The sequence below is a fragment of the Mustela erminea genome, chromosome 3 (genome assembly GCF_009829155.1).
Source record: "Mustela erminea isolate mMusErm1 chromosome 3, mMusErm1.Pri, whole genome shotgun sequence".
In the NCBI taxonomy this organism is placed as follows: domain Eukaryota; kingdom Metazoa; phylum Chordata; class Mammalia; order Carnivora; family Mustelidae; genus Mustela; species Mustela erminea.
Window position 1 is genome coordinate 81,294,323 of NC_045616.1, and position 16,152 is coordinate 81,310,474.

General features: G+C 46.5%; 1 protein-coding gene across 14 annotated transcripts in view; it reads left to right on the forward strand.

Moving 5' to 3' along the window:
- PPP2R2B (protein phosphatase 2 regulatory subunit Bbeta) overlaps positions 1-16,152 on the forward strand; it is a 453,582-nt gene that overhangs the window by 419,645 nt on the left and 17,785 nt on the right. The gene's annotated exons all lie outside the window — the stretch shown is intronic.

Sequence of the window (16,152 nt, forward strand, 5' to 3'; positions counted from 1 at the left end):
TGATGAGAACGTGAGAGCTCCGCTCTCGAAGTTCAGGATGGGAAGGCACTGGTTCTGAATCCGGTGTCCAGAAGGAGATCAGTGGGGGCAGTGGGAGGGAGAAGAAGGGACAGGGAGTGCGAGAGGAAGCACTGGAACAGAGCGGCCACCTGATAGCTTTCTGATAGGGAGTTCCTAGCTCTGTTGAGGTTTATGAAGGTAAATCCTAAAGGCCAGTTAGAGGTATCAGTGAGACTTGTGGTTTGGAAACCAGGTTTTAATGAGGCTAGAAAGAGGATGCACACTCCGTGGTCAACAGCACTGGTTCTAGGGTCAGACAAACCTGGTGTGGGCCTAACTTCTTGCACGTAAGCTCTGTAAGCCTCAGTGTCTCCCTCTACGCCACGGGGACAAGACTGGAGTCTGCGTTATTAGATTGTTAGGAGGATTCAGTGAGATAAAGCCTGGCCCACGGAAAGCACTCAGTATTTATTAATATTTTATTCTTTCCCCGACAATACATGAACTCAGAGTTAGAGATGAGAAAATGAGAGCTCAAGAAAGCAAGTAACTTCGGCAAAGTCAAAGATCTAGTCATAGGCAGAAACCAGATTCAGACCCAGGCCTAAAGCCCGTGGCTGACGCTGTTGAGAAAGAATGCCCGGAGATACTGCCCGTCATGGCCTCACCAGGCTGGGTAAGCCCGGTCCTGGGAGAGCAGAGGAGGGCTCAGGCATTCCTCTGGTGGAGTCTGGCTTTCCAGACATCAACCGACCACGGCTCTGGTGTTTCCTGAGCCCCCGCTGAGCAGGCACCGGGAGCACGCCACAGAGAAGTGTGTGAGCGTCGTCTTCAGCCAGGTTCCCTATGAGAACGGGATGCAGACTGTTCCTCCTGTCCTCTCCTTGAACAAGTCATTAAGCCACAGTGCTTGCTGAGGGACACAGCCTATATTTTCTGCAGGGATGGCCAAATGCGTTCTCTCTCCGAGGTCCTGGAGGCTCTTTGGAGGGGAAGGGGAGCCCATCTGGGGATGGTGTGTGTAGAGCCAGTGAGGAACAAGAGAGGGCATAGCCAGCTGGTAATAAGGGGCTCAGTCAGTCTGGTGACTGCCCTCCACTTTGCCCCTGCAGCTCTGTGTTACTGTAAAGAGATAGCTCCGTCCTGGTTAATCCCGTGATTGGTGAGAGCACAGAGCTAATGACGCCCAGATCAGACGTTTAATATTTCAGCCACTCATTGCTTGTACTGGAACCCTGCCTTTTGGCGCCTGCCATTTCTGGGGTGAAGGGCTCACCCTTCCTGGTCATGGGACTAGAGGACAAATGATGTAGAATGGGGCACAGTAGTGGCCCCGAGAGCTGCAGCTGGGTTCACACTCCCGCTCTGCCCCCTCCTGGCCCATCCTAGGAGCAGGTGACTCTTGGAGCCTCATTTCTTCATCTGTAAAACAGAAATGTTGAGAGTTTCACATGCATAAAGCGCTTAGCACAGTGCCTGGCAGGTGCGAGGCTTTTTCTCCGTCCACTCCAACATGGTAGCTAATACCATACCACGCACGGGAGCTCCAGGAACATTCAAGACACGAGCCTGACTGTCTGTAGGTTAGGAACAATGTTTTCCCATAGAGAGCAGTGCCAGGAACACAGGCATTGCCGCAGGGCCATGAGAACACAATGAAGCGATAACCAGCTGATACCATGTCCCTCTCCTCCCCACACCTGGCCCATGTCCAGATGGACCCCCCCCCCCAACTCAGCCTTGAACCCCTGACTTCATTCTGCAAGATTACCATCAGCAGGGAGCCACCCCTCTCTCCTTTCCGTGTTTCTGCCTCTCATTGCAGTGATTATGTATCTGGCCTGGGAAATGGTGACATCTTGGGAGTGCAGGTCTGGTCTCTGTGATGCCATGACAACCGGCTTCCCAGCAATCACCCCTAATAACGACCACACACTCACAGTCCCTTCCACTTGGGCCGAGGTTCCCCAGGGAACTCAAGCTTCTCTTGGAACAGCTGCCCAAAGCTTCCTGCTGGGAACAAATTTTGAGAGAGAGAGACAGAGACAGAAATCAGGGAGACGAGAAGGCTCTAGCCTGTCATGTCCGGAGTGAGCCCAGAGACCTGAGGACACTGTTGTCATGTTCCAGCAGCCCAGTGGCTATAGGAACGCACACAGCGGGAGGCATGAGGACCTTCCCTTTGCTACTCACCCACCTGACAGAGAGAGGGTGTACTGGAGAAAAAGACCAAATCAGAGCATTAGTGAAGCCAGGTCTCACTGTTAGAAGATTTCTTCATGAGGCTCCCACTGCCAAGGCATCGTGTCCTGAGAATGGGTGCTGCCTCCCTCCCCCCCGCTGTAGGCTGGAGACCATGTGCTCCTAAATCTCCAATCAACATCCTTCCAGAATGACAGTTCTCAGAAAGGCAGCAGCCCTGCTTGGCTAATAAGTGATTATTCCTCCCAAAGGAAGGACAGACAGGCCCCAGTTAATACACTTATCTGGGGATGTTGACCCAAATTCAGCCTTTAGATTGCCAAGTACGCCCTCCGCAGAACACAGGTTCCCACTTCCCCTCTCTGTAGAGCACAGAGTCCAACTGAGTCTCCTTCATGATCAGTGTCTAACCCCAGGGGATTAGACTGGAGTTAGATTAACACTGGCATGCCGTTATCACTCAAGGAGCACATGCCCCGTAAACACAGGTCCTCGGTATTATTGCATGTGAACCACACGTCGCAGACAACAGCCCGTGCGGCTGACGCATGAATTGCATTTGCCCACACGCTAGAATGTTTTAATTGGTTGCTAACAATGAAACATCTGGATTTCTCAGAAAGACATGGATTTTACAAATGAGACAGGCTGGCTCTGCTGGACCCACATTCCTGCATGGCAGCGATCCACTGGAGCAGTGTGGAAACTGACCCCCCCCCCATATCAGTTGTAGACACAGTAGTTTGCCGTAGTCCCCGCCACTCTCTGTTGTAAGTCCATGCCTGCCTCGTCTGTCTCACCATGCCCCTGGCACCATGCCCCTCCCACCTGCAGTGGGAGCTCTCTGACCCCTGTGCGAATGATGAGTGGGCTGGGAAGGTCACAGGGCAGTATCAGAAGGGGCCCTGATCTCCGGCCTGATCTGGAGGGCCCTGGATGGTGGGCTGATGAGGCGGCACTGTCGGCTGTTGGCAGTAGGGAGTCAGGGAGAAGAGGCAGGGTAGGCATCTTTGCAGGGAATGGCATTGCTTTGGGAAGAACCCAGCACTCATTGGGATCACAGGTAGCCTCGTGTTCTGCTCCACCCTCCTGGGGTCTGGGCCCCATGGCTTGCTCTCTTTGCAACTGCTCTGTCTTGGTTCCTCTGAACTGTGTCAGCCTCTGGGTGCAGCAGCAGGGCGGGGGAAGGAATGCAGGGAGGAGAGGGTGCCCGGCTGTGCTGGTTCATCAGCTCCCCTAAAAGCAGCAGACCAGTCACAGCTCATGCTGGCTTACTTTCTGGGCCAGCTCAGGAAGCAGCACTGCTAAGAGGGGCCCATGGGGAAACAGAGCTGCCTCGAGGCCCAGGGACATCAGAGCAGATTCTAAGAGTCTGGTTGGGCAAAAGAGCACACACTCTGTCCCCTTCCTTTGATGGTAATTCGGGGAAAGAGGGGTATTAATTTCCTCTTGCTACTGTAACAAATTACCACAAACATAGTAACTGTCATGATCTCAAACGATACAAAATTATCTTACAATTCTGAAGGTCAGAAATCTAGGATGTATGACACTGGGCTAAAATCAAGGTGCCTGCAGGGTTCTGTTCTTTTCTGGAGGCTCTGTGAGAGAAGCCGTTTCGTTGCCGCTTTCAGATTCTAGAAGCAGCCCACATTCCTTGGCTCCCAGCCCCTTTACTCTAGCTTCAAAGCCAGAGGTGGCTGTGGAAACTTTGTTCCACTGGGTCACTCTGCCTCTTCCTTCCCTTATAGGGCCCCTTGCCGCTCCTTAAGGCACATCCGGATAACCTAGCATAATCTCCCCATTTTAAGGTCAGGTAGTTCACAACCTTAATTCCCTTTGGCCCTCTAAGATAATCACAGGTTCCAGGAATGAAGGCGTGGACATCTTTCGCTTGGGGAGACTTTTCTACCAACCACAAAAGAAACAAGCAACTTTTCTTTCTTTAAAAAAGAAAGGGCGGGGGCGCCTGGGTGGCTTAGTTGGTTAAGCGTCTGTCTGCCTTTGGCTCAGGTTATGATCCCAGGGTCCTGGAATCAAGCCCCGCATCCGGTTCCCTGCTTGGTGGAAAGCCTGCTTCTCCCTCTCCCACTCTTCCTGCTCATATTCCCTGTCTCTCTCTCTCTCTGCCAACAAAATAAATAAAATCTTAAAATAAAAAAAAAAAAAAGATTTCAACCATGGGTCCTCTCTTTGTTGAAGACAGAACCAAAGCACACAGGATCTCACCTCTCTTGCTCACTTCGTGACACCCCATGCCTGTCCACGTGCCTTGAGCGCATGTGGGTTGAAGACTGTGTGACGCTGGTGTTTGTTGATGCTGACCGTGGCCAGCCACTTCAGTAGGCATCCTATCTGCTTTTCTACCTCTGCTTCTTAAAATGATATCTGCATTTTAAAGATAAGGAATCTGAATCTCAGAAAGCTATGGAAACTTGAAAAAAATCATCCGGCCTGTAAGTGGCGGGCCACAGATTCTAGCCCAAGTGTATCTGCCAGTACCCACCTCACACATGCACTGGAGGAAAGCACATTTGCAGTCACTAAGCCACAGTCTCATCCTCCATGCTTTCCATGGGATGTCTCTGCGCCAACAGCTATCCTCTGATCCCACTGTCCCCCCGAAATGGGCGGATTCCTGCTGACTGCCCTGTCTAGCATAGGCACCCCGATCATCCCCTGACCATCAACATCGAGGGTCAGCAATCTAGGGTCTCCAGGCCAAATCTGACCCACCAGCTGTTTTTGCACAACTCTAGTGAAGAATGAGGGTTTGGCATTTTGAAATGGTTGAACGAAGAGGAACCATACTGTCTCATGACCTGTAAAAATTATGTGAAACTGAAATTTGGTGTCCACGAGGAGCACTTGATAGGAATATATGGCCATCTGTTTACAGGTCGTCTGCGCTGCTTTCACACTATGATAGCTGCAACAGAGACCGAATGGCCCTTAAAGCCTAAAATTCTTGCTACATGGCTCTTTACATGGAAGGTTTGCTGACCTCTGATCTGTCTAGTGCTTATTGATCCCTCAAGCTTCAGCCTGTAACCAAGCCTTCCCCAATCCCATCAGCCAGATCGGACCCCACCCGCCTGATATGTCTCCTAAGACATATAAGACATATTCCTTATGTCTCCTCCCTCTGAGTTGTAGTCCATTTCTTTTGTCTGAAAAAAAGGTGTGGGGGGTTGACTCACTATTTCTTAACTTTGAATGATTGTTTATTAGAAGATCTGTTTGTGAAGTATATCCTATATGCTGACCTGTTCTGCAAAGTTATAGAAAAGTCAGGGACCAGCATAATCCTTTCTAGATGTATCGCTTACTCTCCATGATGCTATACGTTGGACTCCCGCGGTGCTCACTGCTGAACACGTATTTGTAGAATTAATGAAGGGCTGTATGAAGAGCAAATCGCTAAGGCTGGGCATCACTCCTTTTCAACACAGAATCCTGAGTCTTAATCTGATCTCAGACTCAGTGTGACCTCAGACCTCTGCCATTCTGCAGCCCGTGTCTGGGGATGGTGTCTTGAGGCCCGTAGTAGTATATTCATTACTAATTCATTCTGAAACTTCTTTCACTGTCCTCAGCTGGAGGAAGGCGAGCATGATCAGTCCGTGGGAGTTCTTACCCTCCCTGGGAAAATCACTGGCCATTTCTCTCATTGGGCAGAATGACTGGATATGGCTTCTGGATAGGACAGGTTACTGGCTGCATCTCGGTCGTCGGGCCTTTTCTCTCCAGGCACAAGACTGTTGCCTGCATCTCTCTGAAGGAAAATCGCCATCCGCCCGCCTCTCTAGTTGTGTCGCCACCACAGGGAGGTAGTCAGTTACATCTCCACAGAGAAGAGCGTGCCAGCTGTCCTTCTCTGCAGAAGATGTGTCAACGCAAGTGAGCACTTTAAAACCCCAGGTGTGATTCTGAGTCTGTGCCTCTGTCATCATGAACCCAACTTCACATCTGCCTGCCTTCTTTCCTTTATGCTCCCCCTCCTCTGCCTGAGTTACCCATGCCAGGGCAGCGGTGTCAACGCGTGCCAGCCAGCCACCACCACTTGTCCCGGGGAAGGTGCGTTCCGAGGGATAGTCCAGGACAAGCTGTTACATGTCTGTGTGCCAGCGTAGTTAGAAGACAGAGAAATCCATTTCACAACTAGTAGCTCTTCGGATATGACCCCAGTGGGAGAACACCGGAGGCTTTTGGGCTCCTCTCACACCACGCTTGCCTGAAGCAGCACCTTCTTCCCTGTTGTTGTGGGTCCAGGCATGAGGCCACATGCTCAACCCAAAAGATCTATCTCATCTCCCCTCCAAAGTGGGTACTCCTCTTAGCTCCATTTGGCAGCTAAGGAAAACGAAGCTAGGAAGGAGGCAAGCCACTTGTCCAAGGCTTTGTAACTTAGAAGCAACAGAGCTGGAGTTCAGCCTGGGCCAGCTGAGCCTGGGACCACCTGTCCTCTTAGCCACGGCACCGTGGACAGGAGTTCCAGGACAGCATCCAGCATGAGGTCCCGTGAAAGGAGCCACACACAGGAGCACCCTGTACAGACTCTGGGTTCCCTCCAGCCTCTCTTCTCCTGGCCCCAGAGCCCACACGGGCACCCTGCATGCTTCCCCTCACCTTCTGTCCCTGTTGTAATGCAGGAGGTTTTAGCTTTTGGTTTCTCCTGAATCAACAGTTTTCTTCTTTTTTAAATTATTTTTCTATTAACATATAACATATTACTTGCTTCAGGAGTATGCGTCTGTGAATCATCAGTCTTACACAATTCACAGCACTCACCATAGCACATACCTTCCCCAACGTCCATCGCCCAGCCACCTTCTCCCTCCCCTACCCCTCCAGCAACCCTCAGTTTGTTTCCTGAGATTAAGAGTCTCTTACAGTTTGTCTCCCTGCCAGTTCCATCTTGTTTCATTTTTCCCTCCCTTCCCCCCATGAATCCCTGTCCTCCCTCTCAAATTCCTCATAGCAGAGAGATCGTATAATTGTCTTTCTCTGACTGACTTATTTCACTCAGCATAATACCCTCTAGTTCCATCCATATTGTTGCAAATGGCAAGATTTCGGGGGGTTTTGATGGCTGCATAGTATTCCATTGTGTATATACCACATCTTCTTTATCCATTCATCTGTTGATGGACATCTAGGTGCTTTCCATAGTTTAGCTATTGTGGACATTGCTACTATAAACATTCAGGTGCACATGCCCCTTCAGATCACTACATTTGTATCTTTAGGGTTAATACCCAGTAGTGCAATTGCTGGGTTGTAGGGTAGCTCTATTTTCAACTTTGAAGAACCTCCATACTGTTTCCCAGAGTGTCTGCACCAGCTTGCATTCCCACCAACAATGTAGGAGGGTTCCCCTTTCTCCACATCCTCGCTAACACCTGTCATGTCTTGACTGGTTATTTTTGGCCATTCTGATTGGTGTGAGCTGGTATCTGACTGTGGCTTTGATTTGTATTTCCCTGATGCCAGGTGATATTGACAACTCTTTCATGTGTCTCTTGGCCATTTGGGTGTCTTCTTTGCAGACATGTATCTCCATGTCTTCTGCCCACTTCTTGATTAGAGTCTTTGTTCTTTGGGTGTTGAGTTTGATAAGTTGTTTATAGATTTTGGATACTAACCCTTTATCTGGTATGTCATTTGCAAATATCTTTTCCCAATCTTTTGGTTGTCTTTTGGTTTTGTTGACTGTGTGTCCTTTGCTATGCAAAAGCTTTTGATCTTGATGAAGTCCCAATAGTTCATTTTGGCCCTTGCTTCCCTTGTCTTTGGCGATGTTTCTACAAAGAAGTTGCTGTGGCTGAGGTCAAAGAGGTTGCTGCCTGTGTTCTCCTCAAGGATTTTGATGGGTTCCTGTCTCACATTGAGGTCTTTCATCCATTTTGAGTCTGTTTTTGTGTGTGGTGTAAGGAAATGGTCCAGTTTCATTCTTCTGCATGTGGCTGTCCAATTTTCCCAACACCATTTGTTGAAGAGACTGTCTTCCATTAGACATTCTTTCCTGCTTTGTTGAAGATTTGTTGACCATAGAGTTGAGGGTCATTTCTGGGCTCTCTATTCTGTTCCATTGATGAATGTGTCCTTTTGTGCCAGTATCATACTGTCTTGATGATGATAGCTTTGTAACAGAGCTTGAAGTCTGGAATTGTGATGCCACCAACTTTGACTTTGTTTTTTCAACAGTCCTCTGGCTATTCAGAGTCTTTTCTGGTTCCATATAAATTTAAGGATTACTTGTTCCATTTCTTTGAAAAAAAATTGATGGTATTTTGATAGGGATTGCATTAAATATGTAGATTGCTTTGGGTAGCATAGACATTTTCACAATATTTGTTCTTCCAATCCATGAGCATGGAACATTTTTTCCATTTCTTTGTGTCTTCCTCAATTTCTTTCATTAGTGCTTTATAGTTTTCTGAGTGCAGCTTGCCTCTTTGGTTAGGTTTATTCATAGGCATCTTACAGCTTTGGGTGCAGTTGTGAATGGGATTGACTCCTTAATTTCTCTTTCTTCTGTCTTGTTGTTGGTGTATAGAAATGCAACTGATTTCTGTGCATTGATTTTATATCCTGACACTTTACTGAATTCCTGTATGAGTTCTAGCAGTTTTGGAGTGGAGTCTTTTGGGTTTTCCACATAAAGTATTACATCATCTGCAAAGAGTGAGAGTTTGACTTCTTCTTTGCCAATTCAGATGACTTTTATCTCTTTTTGTTGTCTGAATGCTGAGGCTAGGACTTCTAGTACTATGTTGAATAGCAGTGGTAATAGTGGACATCCCTGCTGTGTTCCTGACCTTAGCAGAAAAGCTCTCAGCTTTCCCCCCATTGAGAATGATATTCACGGTGGGTTTTTCATAGATGGCTTTGATGATATTGAGGTATGTACCCTCCATCCCTACACTTTGAAGAGTTTTGATCAAGAAAGGATGCTGTACTTTGTCAAATGCTTTTTCAGCATCTATTGAAAGGATCATATGGTACTTGTTCTTTCTTTTACTAATGTATTGTATCACATTGATTGATTTGTGGATGTTGAACCAACCTTGCAGCCCAGGAATAAATCCCACCTGGTCATGGTGAATAATCCTCTTAATGTACTGTTGGATCCTATTGGCCAGTATTTTGGTGAGAATTTTCTGTGTTCATCGAGGATATTGGTCTATAATTCTCTTTTTTGATGGGGTCTTTTGTTTTGGGATCAAGGTAATGTTGGCCTCATAAAATGAGTTTGGAAGTTTTCCTTCCATTTCTATTTTTTGGAACAGTTTCAGGAGAATAGGTATTAAGTTTTCTTTAAATGTTTGGTACAATTCCCCTGGGAAGCCATCTGCCCTGGGCTCTTGTTTGTTGGGAGATTTTTGATGACTGTTTCAATCTCCTTACTGGCTCTGGATCTATTTAGGTTTTCTAGTTCTTCCTGGTTCAGTTTTGGTAGCTTATACATCTCTAGCAATGCATCCATTTCTTCCAGATTGTGAAATTTGCTGGCGTATAGTTGCTCCTAATATGTTCTTGTAATTGTCTGTATTTGTTCAGTGTTGGTTGTGATCGCTCCTCTTTCCTTCACGATTTTGTTAATTTGAATCCTTTCTCTTTTCTTTTTGATAAGTCTGACTAGGGGTCATCAATTTTATTAATTCTTTCAAAGAACCAGCTCCTAGTTTCATGGGAAACTACTGTTTTTATATAAATGAATGCTGGCTTCCCCACTCTGATACCTGGGAGCTCTGCCACACTCAGACACCCCTGGTCTGTGTGTGACCCCAAGGGTCCTGAGACCACACTGTCCCCACGAGGGTTCCACCCCCGCTTATCCTTTGGAGCAACCCCTCAGTGGAACAGACTTCTAACAGTTCCAATTTTGAGCTCCACTGCTTGCCGGGAGGTGGCCCCTCCCCCCATGATCCATCTTCCCATGTATCAGGTCAGATTCACTTCTCCACATGTCCTACCTTCCAGAAAGAGGTAGCTTTTCTGTTCATAGAATTGCTGCTCTTCTTCTTTTCTATCTCTGGTTGAGTTTGTAGGTGTTCAGTGTGGTTTGAGAACTATCTAGCTGAACTCCTGGGACAAGATGAAATTTAGATCTCCTACTCCTCCACCATCTTGCTCCTCCCTCAACAGTTTTCTTCTAAACTCTTCCTCAGTCTCATCGCTTCACCTCTTTCCCAAGATTGCAATCCCATCTTCAGTTACCCTGTGGTCTGAGTTCTCTCAGGTGAACAGTGCTCTGCCAGACTCCATGAAGGAGAATATGCTTAGTTACATGCAGACATGTTCCTAGATGCACAGATTATAACACAAAACTCTTTCTGTGCAGGACACCTAATATACCCTATAAGACTTAAAAGAAGTGTTGGTTGCTTTTGCCTATAGCATCGTAACCCCAGGTATTCTGAGGAACTTTGTACTAGAGAAATGATAGGCTTCAAGTAATGTGTGGAAAAAAATATATAATACAGTTTAATAGTGGGGAGGGAGATGGTGTGATCTGATAAGATCTGAAGGCAGGACAAAAGCTGTTGGTTCTCAACCAAGGGCAAGTCATACCCTCCCAGGACACAGTTGGCAATTTCTGAAGCCATTTTGGACTGTTCCAAATGTCCCATTTTGGACTGGGGCTTAGGGATTTAGTGGGCAGAAGCCAGAGATGTTGCTAAAGATCCTATAGTGCCCCAATAACAAAGAATGATCCATCCCAAAATTTGGTAGTGCCTAAGTTGAAAAACCTGGATTCCTAAAGAATAAATATTTTTCTGTTTGCAGGACTTCTCAGCATCTCTAATAGGCTGATTACATTGTCAAACCCCAAAACTGAATAGGAGTTCCCCAAGCTCTTTTGACCTCACATTCCAGTATCCCTGATGTATTCCTGAGTGCCCTGCTGAAGTCACCTTGGGAAGACTAGCCTAGAGTACAGGGGCATTGGTAGAAGAAAATTAAAAGACAAGACCTCTGAAATTCACCAATCTTGTGATCTGAGAGGTGGGAGTCACTTGGTAGACAATCCTACCTCCTTCTTATGACAGACAAGAAAATGGGTCCAGAGAGCCAGTGGTGGTCCAGCCTTTGAAATGAGAGGCAGATCAGAGGTTAAAAACATAAACTGGCAAGAAACCAAGTTAAAATCCTTGCTCTGCCTCCTATGAGCAATAGAACCCATGCCTGCGTTGACTGACTAGACTGATTTGTCCAAACCGGAAATAATACCTATGAATATTGAGTGAGATAATGAATACAAAGCACACAGTGTAATTGTTCAACAGGTAGTAGGTATTATTAGGGGCTACTAATTTGTGTCCAGCCTGGATTCCAACATAGCATCCATGACTCCCAGGCTGATCATCTTTCCAATTTCCCATATGGGCTCATGGGAAGGTAAGGAGTAGATAAACAGAAGTGGGCACTCATAGGTACATCTAGAAAAGTAGGGAGCCCACTTTGATTCAGTTGTTTGAACAGGGAAATGATATTGACGGAGCAAGGGAAGGGCTGATTGTGGAGACAGTGTGACAAGGAGGTAGACAGAGGGTCCTTTGCCTCTGTCTACTTCTCACTAACCATATGATCCTGAGCAAGCTACCTGGCCTCGCTTGGCCCATCTCATCTCTAAGTAAGGGCAGTGAAAGTACCTTCCTTATAAGTGTGAGTGTAAGTGGGATCATGTATACAAAGCCTGAGGACCAAGAAAGCATAGATACCATTACTGCTGTTAGTGTTGTCATTGGGGTCTCTGAGACACAAGCTCCCTGTTGGCAAATCTGACACATCCCCACTGCTTCAGTCTGGGCTCTTAGGATTCTCATCCAGAGTCCTTCCTCACAAAGGAAATAAAACTTGTCTTTGCTATGTCCAAGGTCTCTTCTTTTCTCCTCCCGATGGCTTTATGTTCTAGAAGCTAGTTGAAAACCATGTAGGTCAGCAGGATTGTCAATGCTAAGCCAAGGGTCTCCAAGAGAAATGCCCAGGCACCCAATCCTTTTGTACCACGTGTTTAGTAAATGACATGGAACACACAGTGATGTTCCATCTGTATTCCCCTAGCTGGGTCCCCAGCACCTTTCTTTCCCTCCAATAATGCCATTAAAAATCTCACTTAATCATGTCTGTAACTAAATGTGATCAGTTAACATTTGTCCTTTCCTCTAGCCTGTGAGCTCCATGAGAGTAGGATTTGATCTTTCTCCGGGTGTCCTTGGTATACAGGGCCTGGCATGTGTCCACCCCCGCCAAAAAAAAAATACTTTGTATGTTCTAGGTGATGTACTAAGTCTCTGTGCGTATGTGTGCATGCATGTAAAAGATACTCAAATAGCTGATAAATGATTATTCAGGCTGAATTACTGAAAACCTTGAATTACAGATAACTTCCTAGGGAAGGTATTTATTTATTCATACTTTTCAAGGAATTGGAACAAAGTCGAAGTGAATAGAGCATTGCTTTTTCCTTTCAGGACCTAGTGAGTTAATAAGTATTATCTTCCTGTAGAAATTAAAAATAACTTGTTAGTATTCATTCAGCTAACATATTTAGTGAACATGTCTTGTGTTTCAGAGACTACAGCAGGGCAAAATAAAAACCCCTCCCCTCATAGAGCTTGTATCTTAGGGGACACGAAATACATTAAAAACCAGTGCATATAAACTGGTGGAGAGGGGCATCGAGAAGAAAGGTTGTCTTGCTGCTGACAGGCCACAGGGATTAGAATCCAGGGGTGAGAGATGGCCTGGGGGTCCAGGCTTATTGTGGTATGAGAGTCTTGAGTCATATAAAGTCCTGAGGTCCCCAACCTATGCTTGCTGATGATGATGTAAAACTTGAGCTCATGAGCCCTTACTGTAGAAACTGTATTTCTACAGTGTTTGAAATGAGTTGATTCTGTTGAGGACTTTGGCTATATGAAAAGGATAGGATAGGAGCAGTCACCATTCACCCCTTTACCCGCTGTCATCTAATTAATACACAATTTTAAAATATCCAGTGATAACCAGGGGGCAAGAGCCTTCTGGCTTTGTGATTCCATGATTCTATGTAACTCTACCCTGGTTACCTGTTCAGAGCTAGACCAATAAGGTCTTGAGCATGAGGCAGGGCAGAATCACATCATGGTTAAGAACAAGGGCTTTGAAGTCCAGTGGATTTTACGTGCAAAATGCAGCTCTACCCCAGTTGAGCTGTGCTGTCCTCAGACGGGTTACAAAACCTCTCTGTGCTTTCGTATTTCATATCTGTGAGCATCATTGCTATGGGAGAAGATTAGTGTAAGGACTAAATGGAATTAAACATGTAAAGCGCAGAGCCTGGAACATAGGAAGCTTCCTGTCAACAGTCATCATCAACACTGTGAATTGTTGCTGCTGAATGAATGAATGAAAAGAAGTCATGGAGTGGATATTAAAACTTGGATATACATAGACAGGGAATAAGCCGCAAAGTACTGTGATGGCCCGTCCATTGTCTGGAACCTACCCTCTTGGGTCATACACAGTAATTAGTGGTGGGCTGATGAGAGAATTGTCTTCTTTCGTTCCCCCTCCATCTTCTGGGGCTGTCATTTTCGGGCTTTACGAGGTTGCTACCCTAGCATCCCAATGAGCCATGTATACGGAGAACAGATTGCTAGGTATGACCTTGTAAACATTCTTTATGTCACTGAAATAGCCCACAAGTTCTATAGTCCTCAGTCCCCAAGTCTCAGTCTGGAAAAAATATTGGCTGATACAGAACCAGTACATGCTAATGAGGATAAAAATAGCTCCTGACATTTATTGAGAACCTACAGTGTGCCAATCATATGTTCCAAGAAATAGGCATTCCCCCTTCTGCAGCTGGGAAAACTGAAATCTTGGAGTAGGAAATAAAATGTGAACAGCTGGTAAGTGACAGAGGCAGAAATTGATGGACTGCAGGGGCCAGCATGCTGATCCGTCCCATTTACGGCAGGTGCATCAGGTGGAGAGGACCATGCCTCAAGGCCCCCACTTGTCTGTTGAGATGTTTGCATGGGGCTTGCCTGAAGTCCCCAACCCTCATGAGGTTCTGTGCCAGAGAAACTAATATGAAGATCTAGTTCTCAATTATGTTCTCCAAGTCCAAGGGCCTTTCTGAGTGCTTAAAGTCCAAGAGGTTTTTCTGTGTCAGTGGATTTAATTCTTAAGTTCAGTTCAGATTGATGAGGGGTTTTTGTGGTTCTCTTAAATGGTGAGGTGACAAATATTTTGGTTTGGCTGAGAGTTTCATTCGGCAAGGTTTGAAAGGCAACTTATTATAGACTTAGGTTTTCTGCATAGAATGTGATACTGACTCTGAGTGTGTTGAGCAAGAAAGAGAAAGCTCTGGAGGATGTGTTACTTTGCAGAATGGTGTTCCATGTAGCCAAAAATTGTGATACAAACACTTGTTAAGTGGAACCATACTCACTTACTATTGTTACAGGTTAAAAGTAACTATGGACAGGGGTACCTGAGTGGCTCAGTGGGTTAAAGCCTCTGCTTTCGGCTTGGGTCATGATCCCAGGGTCCTGGGATCGAGCCCCACATCGGGCTCTCTGCTCGGCAGGGAGCCTGCTTCCCCCTCTCTCCCTGCCTGCCTCTCTGCCTACTTGTGATCTCTGTCTGTCAAATAAATAATAAACAAAATCTTTAAAAAAAAAAAGTAAGTATGGACAAACGCACCTAACTCCCCATCCGATATGCTGAGCCCCCAGACAGCAAAGAATTCATTCACTGATCTAGCTTTGGTGCTAATTGAGCAACACATGTTTTGGGGGGTTTTTTTAAAGATTTTATTTGTCAGAGAGAGAGAGGGAGAGAGAGCGAGCACAGGCAGACAGAATGGCAGGCAGAGGCAGAGGGAGAAGCAGGCTCCCTGCCAAGCAAGGAGCCCGATGTGGGACTCGATCCCAGGAGGCTGGGATCATGACCTGAGCCGAAGGCAGCCGCTCAACCAACTGAGCCACCCAGGCGTCCCAAGCAACACATGTTTATAGAACATTTGTGTGGGAGACTTTCAGTCCATAGAAAAACCAGAAAGAAGCTGACAAAGCAGTTGAGATCAAAGCAAAGACAAGGATTGTTAAATAATAATGGGAGACTACCTGAGCTCCTATTAAAAAAGCAGGCCAGACCGAGTTGGGGGCTGGGGGGGACCTCTTCCACAAAAAGATCATTTAAGGCTAAGATAGTGAGAGATGAGATCTGTGAGTCCCTCAGAGTTTGAGTCAAGGAAGGCAGAACAATCGGGCATAGAAATCGAAAGGTCAAGATATACCTAAGCTTTGGGGCGCCTGGGTGGCTCAGTGGGTTAAGCCTCTGCCTTCAGCTCAGGTCATGATCTCAGGGTCCTGGGATTGAGCCCCGCATCAGGCTCTCTGCTTGGCAAGGAGCTCACCTCTTCCTCTCTCACTGCCTGCCTTTCCGCCTACTTGTGATCTCTGTCAAATAAATAAAATCTTAAAAAAAAAAAAAAAAAAAAAAAGATATACCTAAGCTTTATTCTCTACATTCAGTTTGAACCAGAGAAGTTCAAAATCAAGGTAGATAGACACAGGACAGCTGCTTCCGATGGGATCTGCTGTCCAGCTGAGGAGGCTTGCGTTCATTCCTCTAAAGTGGAAATCAGGGGCGGCTCAGCCAGGGCCACGATGAAAAACTGTGACCTAGGGGCGCCTGGGTGGCTCAGTGGGTGAAGCCTCTGCCTTCGGCTCAGGTCATGATCTCAGGGTCCTGGGATCGAGCCCCGCATCAGGCTCTCTGCTCAGCAGTGAGCCTGCTTCCCCCTTTCTCTCTGCCTGCCTCTCTGCCTGCTTGTGATCTCTCTCTCTCTCTCTCTGTCAAATAAATAAAAAAAAAAAAAACTGTGACCTAGAGATATGAAAATAAATATCCACATACAAGCCTGTCCATGAATATTCATAGTAGCCA